This window comes from Pteropus medius, unplaced genomic scaffold (assembly GCF_902729225.1).
Source record: "Pteropus medius unplaced genomic scaffold, Ma_sr-lr_union100, whole genome shotgun sequence".
Lineage (NCBI taxonomy): Eukaryota > Metazoa > Chordata > Mammalia > Chiroptera > Pteropodidae > Pteropus > Pteropus medius.
The window spans coordinates 22268066-22277811 of record NW_024349802.1 but is presented as its reverse complement, the minus strand read 5'-3'; the positions used below and the strand labels follow the sequence as shown (position 1 = coordinate 22277811).

General features: G+C 42.1%; 1 protein-coding gene across 12 annotated transcripts in view; it reads right to left on the bottom strand.

Annotated features, from left to right (window-relative positions):
• SGCD (sarcoglycan delta) overlaps positions 1–9746 on the bottom strand; it is a 1323040-nt gene that overhangs the window by 341209 nt on the left and 972085 nt on the right. Inside the window, exon 1 of one of the 12 annotated variants that reach the window (XM_039836689.1) lies at positions 7356–7670. The exons of the other annotated variants lie outside the window; for them this stretch is intronic. The gene's annotated coding sequence lies outside the window, so the exon portion shown is untranslated. Of the gene's footprint in view, positions 1–7355; positions 7671–9746 lie in introns of those variants that run through there. 12 annotated transcript variants of the gene reach the window in all.

Genomic DNA, 9746 nt, shown 5'->3' with positions numbered 1-9746 from the left:
AAGGAAATACTCTTCATCTAAGTTTTACTTCTTCTTCTTTTTTTTTTTTTTAAATCAAAGTGCCCAGAAACAAGCACGATAACAATAATACCTAAAAGTTATTAAGCAGTTGTATGTCCTCACATATGTATGTAGGTAGGTACATATGTATATGTCTATTGAAGTATATCCTACTTCCAGTGACATACAAAGATATTAACTATCTAGCTTGAGTATTACAAATTTGTACATCTGTGTAAACAATATTCAGTCAAGACAGAGAACTTTCCCATCACCCTAGAAAGTTCCCTCATGGCCCTTCGTAATCAACCCCGATCCCCAGAGGCAGTGACTGTTCTGGATTCTAGCACATTTAAAAATGTTAATCCTATATACATTCATATGATGTGATTATTCCAAAGAATATCTAATTTTGAGACCCGTGCTCCTGGCCGCCAGGCTGCCTACTGCATTTCCTCTCAGTCGATACTTAGCCCATATCAACAGTGTCCTCTGAGAGCATCAAGTCATAATGCCCTAACTTCTCTCTCGTGCATTTGGGATGGTACTATATGTACCACCTTTCAAAGAAGTGAAAAAATGGTCATTTGAATCAATTTCTACTTTCTGTGTTTCGGATGAGAAACCCTCTTGAGAGCTTCCTAATGTAAATGCCTAGGGATAAGGAATGTGGAGTCAACGAGTGAAGTGGACGCATGTCCTGTCAAGGAGCAGGAGCCGCCCAGATCTCAACTGCCAGGCAGTGAGAAACCACACCGGGGACGCCCATCTCCAGCTTTTTCTAGATAACCTAGATTTGTACATAATATCTCAGTATGTTTAAATGCTTTGTAACTCAGTCAATTAAAAAAAAAATACATACATTATGAACCAAAATATGCCTATAGGCCAGTCCTTAGATTGCCAGTCTGTGATCTGCTGTTTGCATCCTCAGCCTGGGAGACACCAGGAGCAGCTCTGTCAATGACAGAAGTGAGGCCACAAACCTTTGGTGGTCATGGCCAACTTTAGGAATTACTGTTTGTCATTACATTACATTCAGGTCTATCACCCATACTACTGACCACTGAGAGAAAGCAGATGACTTCGGCAAACACGTACTAAGCAAACAATGGAGAGAAAAACTGGCAACAGGAAGATGGGACGGAATAGAAAAATATATAGAAGGAAAGAGCTAGAAAGAATACAGAACGAGAGAGATGATAAAAGGTAAGAAGAGGAAGGAAAGGAACACAGCATGGTGCTGTTTCTCAGCTGCCTCTAGGCTTTCGACAGTCTGCCTGCAGTGAGCACGCCATGCCCAGTACCATAGCCCCAGCGACAATCAGAACAACAGGGTGGTGCTGGAAGAAGCTAACCCCTAAGATTTAATTACTTGAGCTCAATGAGAGCACTTGCGGCGGCTGAATACTTTGACCCCAGCAAGTAACAGCAGGGTTCCAGGAATTCAGAAATGTATTATTTGGAAATCTGGGTGCTCACAAGAATGTCTGATCCTATCACCGTGGCTTGGGAAAGTGCTTTGAACAAGGAAGGAGTTTCTAATCCCTGGCAATGCAGTTTTTATCAGGAAACTGTGCTTGCGTTAGTAGGTGCCATTGCATTATCGGTTAAAAAGAAGAATAAAGCTATCACTTCCATATCCACCCACACACCCAGAGTCTTATTAGGATGATCACCAGCAAAGAGATCCAAACAAACCAATCTCACAGGATTTATACACTCAGTGAACCGTAGTGACACGTTCCTCGCCCAGTCCTGCAGACCTGCCTGACAGGCAGGATGGAGGCCACAGCTTACGTAGCTCCCTTTACCTAGGTGGTTCACACTTGGCCACATGAATGTGAAGAGAAAATAAAGATGATCACCTTTCTGTGCAGCAGCAAAGGTGAAAGAAAGAGGACAGCAGAATCTGCAGCGCGAGTCGGGCGACGCAGAAAAAGTAACCTGGATATTCTGTATAAAACGTTCTCTCCTTGCTGATTGTCTCAACTATTCATTTTTTCTTGATCTGCCCATCTCATTCTTTGTCAGTCTGCCTCACACTATCTCAGTTAATATTAAGTATACACAGCTAAAATACTTAAGTCCTTACTGTGCACGAGGCACCATGTAAATGCATTATATGCACAATCTCACAATACACTATGGACATTACCATGTCCATTTTCAAAATGATACAACTGTGGCACATGGAGATGATGTAACTTGTCTAAGGTCATTCGGCCAGGATCACAGTCCAGGTTCGTCTGCCTCAGAGCCTCGACTCAGTTTACAGTAGTCACTCTCCTGTTACAAGGTCACACCCACCTTCCATTCTTCTTTCTTGCTATGCTTTCTCCCTTATAATTGCCCTTTTCCCTTTTGGTTAATAGGTGCATGGTGTCCCATTCCTGGTACCATCATTCCCGTCATGTTAATATTATTCTACGGCGTCAGTGGGCACAAGACCCAGTGCTCTTTCCTGTCGAATGACCGGAATTGAGAGCAGGGAACATTTTTATCAGGACAGTAACTAGAAAGGGTTCAGAGAAAAGAGAATAGTGCAGGAAAAGGTGAATGAAAGATGAAATAATTCAACTAAGACATTCATAAAGAAAAGGGGAGTTTTAGAATTATAAAAATCATATATTATGACAAATAGAAAATATTCCAGAGACATCTGATCCCATTTCACGGATAGGAAACTGAGATCCCGGTATCAGTGGCGTCGGGACTTCTGCCAACATTTCTGACCATCTTGACCTTATCCTTTCTCTTCACCTCACTTCTGCACGAAGTACCACTACCACCCTCAAACGTGGCTTAAGAGACTATGACAATGGCCGTGGGTTACAAAGTACAGAGATGCAACTTTTGCCCACTCCGAGGAGGACTGAGATGTGAAATAACTCCCCAAAGCTGCCTCGCAGTATAGGGAGGTTCTCCATCATCGCATCTGGCTGGCATCTGTTAGCGATGCTAAAAATGGCATCCCTGCAGTGGGTAATGATTTAGCCACAACAATGTTAAACAAACTCAGTCTGTGGACCAGTGTCTTGCTGACTTCAACAGACACTCAGGAAGCTTTTGAAAACACAGGGATTCCCCAATCCTCATCTCAGAATTCTGATTCAGGAGGTTCTGAGAAACCATGGAACCAGGTAATTTCCGAGGGCCCTTCTAACAGCAAAGCTCCACTGAGCTGTTACTTTCTCTGGCATGGCTCTGAAGTATCCCTCAGCTATTACTGAGTCAATGCATATACCATGTGATCCATACCAGACTCAGAGTTGAGGAACAAGAAGCACTGCCATCTCAGATCGCCTGTGTTCCTCAGGCAGGTAATGTATCTTTTCTGGTCTGCGTCCACTTCTTTAAAATGGAAGAAATGGATTATTAGAGCAGTGTTTTTTCAAATGTATTTGTTTATTCATTCCTTTTTTTAAAAAATTAAGCATTTCTGGCCCAAACTGTCTATGCTATCTCACAGACATCCTCCCTGCTGTTCACTGCTAATAGAACTCTGATATGCTCATTATCAGGCAGAAAGCCCTTGATCTGAACTTGTGGGCTCCTACTCCACACCCTGAGGGTGAAACATACTCAGCCTAAACCTATCATGGTAATAGCATTCCATGGGGCCCTTGGTCACATGACCCAGTTCTGGCTGTGTATTCTGAGACAGAAGGGTAAGTCAACATGGGAGGGGATCCCTCTGTGATCAAAAGGACAAAGGCTCATGAAGAGAAACATTTATCACTTTCAAGTCCTGACACCATTGCCCTGACTTGAGTATGACACTGAGAAATGAGAAAGGGGAGTTGAGCACAAGTGCCGAGGATGGTGGAACTTCCACCTTTGGTCCTTGAGGACACAGCTCAACTTCTGCTGCTAGAAAGGACCCTCCATCTGCACCTGAGGAAAGTGAGCTCTTATACACTTAGACTTCCCTGAGCAGGGTTTCTGTTACTTGTAGTCAAATGTAATCTTCACTGATATAGCATTAAAACTCTTTTCAAATGAAGTATCTTGCAAAGCCCCAATATATGCAACAGATAAAAGTGGCTGGTCTATATGAGAAGCACAGGTGGGGTGCTTCCAGGGCTTTCCTCCCCAGATTCTTAGAGGGGTTCCTCCACAGAACCAGAACCAGTCACGATCAGAGGTTACGGTTGCGTTCCCAAGTCACCGGGGATCCTCAGATCTTCTCAGGGATCTGAGAATTCGCTACCCAATTTGTTCTTGTGTTTTTCTTTAGTTTTTATGTGCTCATTTTACCTATGCAAATTCTGTCCTAGAAAAAGTAGATCTGATTCACGACCAACAGCTATAACCACACGGTTCTGGTGTCTGAGTCTGTTTTCAAGTGATTCCATTCTATCAGGAGTAATGAGAAATGGCATTCCCTGCAGGTACAGGTCAAAGGACATCATGGCAGCGAGTGAAAGTAGATCTAAAGAGAAAAAGTCATGAAAGAATCAAGTGTCTGTGCAGAAGAACGGACTATGAGTGTATGAAATCAAAATAGCCTCCAGGTAACTGTCAGTCCCAGGTTCATGATGTAAGCCTTATTAAATTCTAGTATAAAAAGCCAATTTTGATCATCTGAATACTACTATTACATAGTTTTCCTTGTACTCAATTCATAAATTTGTTTTCGTGTTACTGCTGTTCAACAATAATTAAAATAAAGAAGTAATATCTTTATTTCTAGAGATAATATCTAGGTGGGTATTTTTGGTTTATACATATTTAAATAACAATAAGAATAATGAAATCAGCGATGGGGGCATGGATCTTTCTTCACTCCTATTAAAAGGGGTCCCTATGCTACTCAAACTCAAGGAGTTCTGAAGTATAGGACAGCCCCACTCCCTTCCAGAAGGAGAAATCCATGATTCCATGAGGTTCCTTATATTATAAAACAATTATTAAACGCTTTCACCAACAATGTGGTATGTATCCTTGAAGATGGTTTTTACAATCAATAAAATTTAAATTAAATTCATTTATTAAAATAAAGCACGTGCATTTTACATTTCTTTTCAAAAGTTTGTCTTAATAATAAAGTGTCCACGAGCAGAGCTTTGAATGAGCTGTGCTCATTGCAGTCATTCAGCCAACTCCAGCTGGTCCTTTCACTCAACACCCCCAGCAGGAATATCTCTGGACAGAACAACTATGGGTTAAAAATAAGGCCTTAAGAGCCTAGTCCCTTCTTGCTTAGGAAATCTGAACCCTTGGACGATGCCATTCTTACAAAATATGCTTTCCGATTACTTCCAGAAGGCACAGCAGGGCAGACTGACCATGGGGTCTCCTATTGCGAAGAGAGTGAAACAGGTTTCCTCACTGAGGCCATGGTTTATCCACACACTTCGAGTCAGACAGGTCAGTGCCTGCTGGTTTTTGCTGTTCCTAGAACGTGTTTCAGTCCGGCACACAGCTCTCTTCCCCCTGTCCTCGCTGCCCAGTCTGTGGTGCGGCCACTCCTCTCTCCTCGTTGCTTGTACCTCTGCCCTGGATTTCTTCTCTACCTTTCACTCCGTTTTTCTTTTTCCCTTTCACACTGTCAAGGAGCTTGATTTTTTCCCTCCCATACTTCTTAGAGAAGGATTCTGTAAAGTTTTAGGCACTGCTGCTTGTAATCCTGCAGCCCGGAGTTGCTATTTCATGCCTGTTCTGTTCGACGCTTGACACACACTAAATTTAGAGGAGTATGACATTAGAGCTCACTTGAGTTTCCCCCTTCACTAGCAGTGGGCTTGGCTATGGTTCGCAAGTGTTCCTAATCTGTCTTGGCATTTTGCTCACTCACTGGCATTTAAGAAAAACTCAAAGTATTGTCACTGCCTGACTTCCAATTACAACCCCTTTTCTGCTCCATGTGCTATAGCTCCCAAATCCTCCCACCCCGACCCAAATCAAAGATGAGGTTGGTGAAGAAAAGATTTATGTGCCATCTCTTAGGATGAGAAATCCTGCTGCTAGTCACTTCCCAATTCCCTCCTCTCAAGTGCAAAACTGTGGAGAAAATTGCTGGCTGTGAGTGCTGAGCTTCCACCAACAGGACACAATGTCTCCCACTTAAACTATGTCTTACACAGAGAGAGAGATGAAAAATTCCAACCCTCCACTCTTCATTCGCCCATTAACCTTACTCTCTCTGATTAGTAACTTCTTGAGAGATTTTAGAACTCAAGTAAACACACACCTGTTTTTATAGAGATCTCCCCTAAGAGCTCTAGCTACTCTCCTGCTACACAAGAAGGGTCTGAGCGTTCATTCATTCATCTGTTTTCCCAACCACTCTCTTGGTCAAACCCCGTTTGGAAAACATCACTGCTCTCACTGGTTGTTCTGCCGGTATTCATACAGCTGTAGTGAGAGTTAGTCCAGCTCTTTCCGAGCTGAACCAGGTTCTTAAATGCAATTACATTGTTTTGTACATTTTCTAAATGCTAATCATATAATAAGGTATGGCTTTCCTAGGGGAGTAAAAATCTATATTGCATTATAGCTGATATGTGTGAGAAAGAATTATTTAAAATTTGATTTTTTTAAAAAAAGTACTCTTCAGTAAGTTGTAAAATAAAATCAATTGATCAATGAAATAAAGTTCACACCATTGTCTCTATCTTTCAACAATGGTTTTGAGTTAACTATTATTTTGTTACTCTCTAGATATCTCTATTTCATAAAACACAGAAGCATTTTTTGAGAGTAAAACTGCCAGTTATTTCTTCAACTCAGAAAAATTAAATATTATCATAGAAACAGAATTACAAGGGTTGATCTAGCATTGTTTCCAGGCAAATATCTCACTGGACTCCTTAAGGACCGTCAAAATCCCATGTAATAATAAAAGATGCCAGGAACTCATATGTACATTTCTGCTCCTGCACCCTGAAAGTGTAATCCAAAATAGAAGCTTCAAACTCTGATTCCCTCCTAAACTGAGAGCCATTTTCTGCTAAAAAATGCTTTCGAAACTCTCATGAAGCAAAGAACACAGACAGTTTCATCTAAAATTATCTTCCCTGCCAATGAACTGTCCTTCCACGCAGAAAAGTTCCAGAAGGTTGGATCAGGGTGACAATACACGATTTCACAGACTTGTCTTTTTCGCATTGCGTTGCCAGCTAAATCCCAACTTTCAGAAGTGTCTCTGCCTTGCTGAAAATCAGATCTTGAAGGGAGTTGAGGAAAAGAAAAGATCACAGCTCCACACCAAGTGTTTAAGTGAGGAAGTTCTAACTTGTTCTCACACACACATTCACTCACACATGAAAACTCGGAGTACGTTGCAAACAAACAGCAGGCTCAAGAAGTGAAGAGAAGCGTGGAAATGCGGGAATGTAGCAGCACCTTACCTCTCTCCCCTCCGCTTCACAAAGCCGCTGATGGAAATCCGCCCTCAATCCGGGAGTGTGCTGGGCGGCTCTGAAGGAGGCGGCCTCTGGGCCTGCCAGAGTGTGAGCAGGCCCAGCCTGCGTTCAGAAGCTGCCCCAGTCAGATTTTCCAACTGTAGAACTGCAGCCAAATCCCTGCCCATGCCTGAAGAATTTCCTGAACAGCATTCCCGTTCTTTTTCTGACTGCTTTGAAACCGTACTCTGTCTGAGCTTCAATGCAGCTTTGTCAGACCAACTCAGAGCTACTGGGCTGTCTCCAGCTATCAATGGGAAACACATGTGTCAAGCACGGACTCGCTCCCCTGCAACAGCGCCCATGGCGTCTGCTGGGCTCACATTCACAAACCACAAAGGAAACTGCTTCTAGAACCAATTCGGATTTCTCAGCCATTCTCCACACAGGCTCTGCTCTGTGGTGCTAGATGCTGGAGATATGTCTTCTTTTTCTTCCACTCCATACTGCTGCTTTTTAACTTGCTCCTTCTACTCACATTCCTGGCCCACCCGTCAGCCCCCTGAGCTCTTGCCAGTCCTGATAACGAGCCTATTAACAGCCGAGAGAGGTGAATTCCAATTTCATCTCCCTACCTGCGTTGCCTCAGTCTTTGCTCCAAATTTCAATTGCTGAAGGGGGAACAATATTTTTAGCATTTTCAGACTTGTCCGGTGCTTCAGAGTTGTCCCTTCATCCTGATATGTGTGTGTGCATCTATGGGCAGTGTAACTGAAAATAATGCAATTATTTTTCAGGCACTTTTGTTGCTTTCTGCTCTATAACTGTGCTAGTCCAAAAATGTAACATTTTACAGGCTGTTTCAATGTGTGTTATGATTATAGGAAACAGGAGAAAAGAATGTACCTTTAATCAGGAATGCATCCTAATTCTGTGCACCTGTGATTATTTCTGGATGACACTCCATCAAGATGTCCTGTGTATATTCTGCTGGATTTTATGGTCTACCGTTGACATTTCCTTTTTTCCATAAAACAAGAGGGACTCTCTAAAGATACAAAGAGGACACCCCTCTTCTCCCACACTGAAAACCCAACATCTAAAGAGCCAAAGCTAAGTTGTCAAGGTAACACTGCAAAAAAGAGATGATTTAAAGAGAGAGCTCATTTGTTTTGATTTTTTTTCCTTTTGGTATTAATATTTTACTTCCTAAAATCACACCCCATTAGCAACTCAAAGAACTGGCTTGCCAGATTGTAAAAGTGTTGTGTGTTCCTGAGGGGCAGTTGTAAATAGTAGATTGGGTCTGGAGTTGAGAATCCAACTGCAATGGATACTTTGAGAGAGAGAGAGAGAAGAGGAAGAGGGAGGAAGGAGGGAAGGAGGGAGGAAGGAGGGAGAAGGAAGGGGGGAGAGAGAAAGAGAGCTGGCCAGCAGGAGCATAGCACCTCTAAGGCCAGGATGCAATTATAGACTCAAAGAACTTTAGAGTTGGAAGGAACCCCAGGGACCATCCAATTCAAATTATTTCTACCCTTCACATGTTGCAGAGGGAAATGGAGGCCCAAAGAGATTAGATGACTCATCTGGAGTTGCAAAGACAGTAAATGCCAGAGCTGCGGCTTAAAAAACGGGATTTGGGCTAATTTTTTATGTGCTTTCTAGCAACATTTGGGAGAGGTGGTATCATCTAACCTTCATAAGGGTAGGCTTCTAATCAATTGGCCTGGGTCTAATCTTAGCTCTGTCTGTGAATCTCTAATCCATCTTGCTTAACCTCTCTGGACCTCATCTATGAAATGGGGACAATAATATGGTCTACTACATGGAACTGTTAAGGATTCTGTGAGATAAATCCGTGTAAAGTGTTTATTAGAGTGCCTATAAATAAATTTCAGTTTAGTTTTCTTTTAGTGAAGCAAAATCGAGACCCTTTTTCTTACCTAAAAGCAAAATTATACTCTCATACCTAGTTTGAGTTTCTATAATAAACTATTTGATGAGTTTTTAGAATAAACTATTTAAGTTTTCTGCCACATAACAGGGGCCTGTCGCCTTAAACATAGGCAAGTGTCCTACTGCCTTAGTGGACCATTATGCCAGCCACACAGCTACTCTTCATTTATTCCATAAACATAACACTAAAGTCTTCCTTTAAGATCAACTCACAGGAAAATAATGACATCAAACCAGCAGTCTGTTACATGAGGCTGAACAAAGTGCCATTTGCAGAGAACTAGGCTTTCTCTCCAAAACTTGAGCTCAAAGTTACCATTCTAAAAATAGAAGACCATTAACAATTGCAATTTCCACGTTTAGTAACTGCAACCTCCTAAATTAACAAAAACAAAACCCCCATGAATTGAGGGGAAAAACTCTTACTGAGAAAACAGTTGC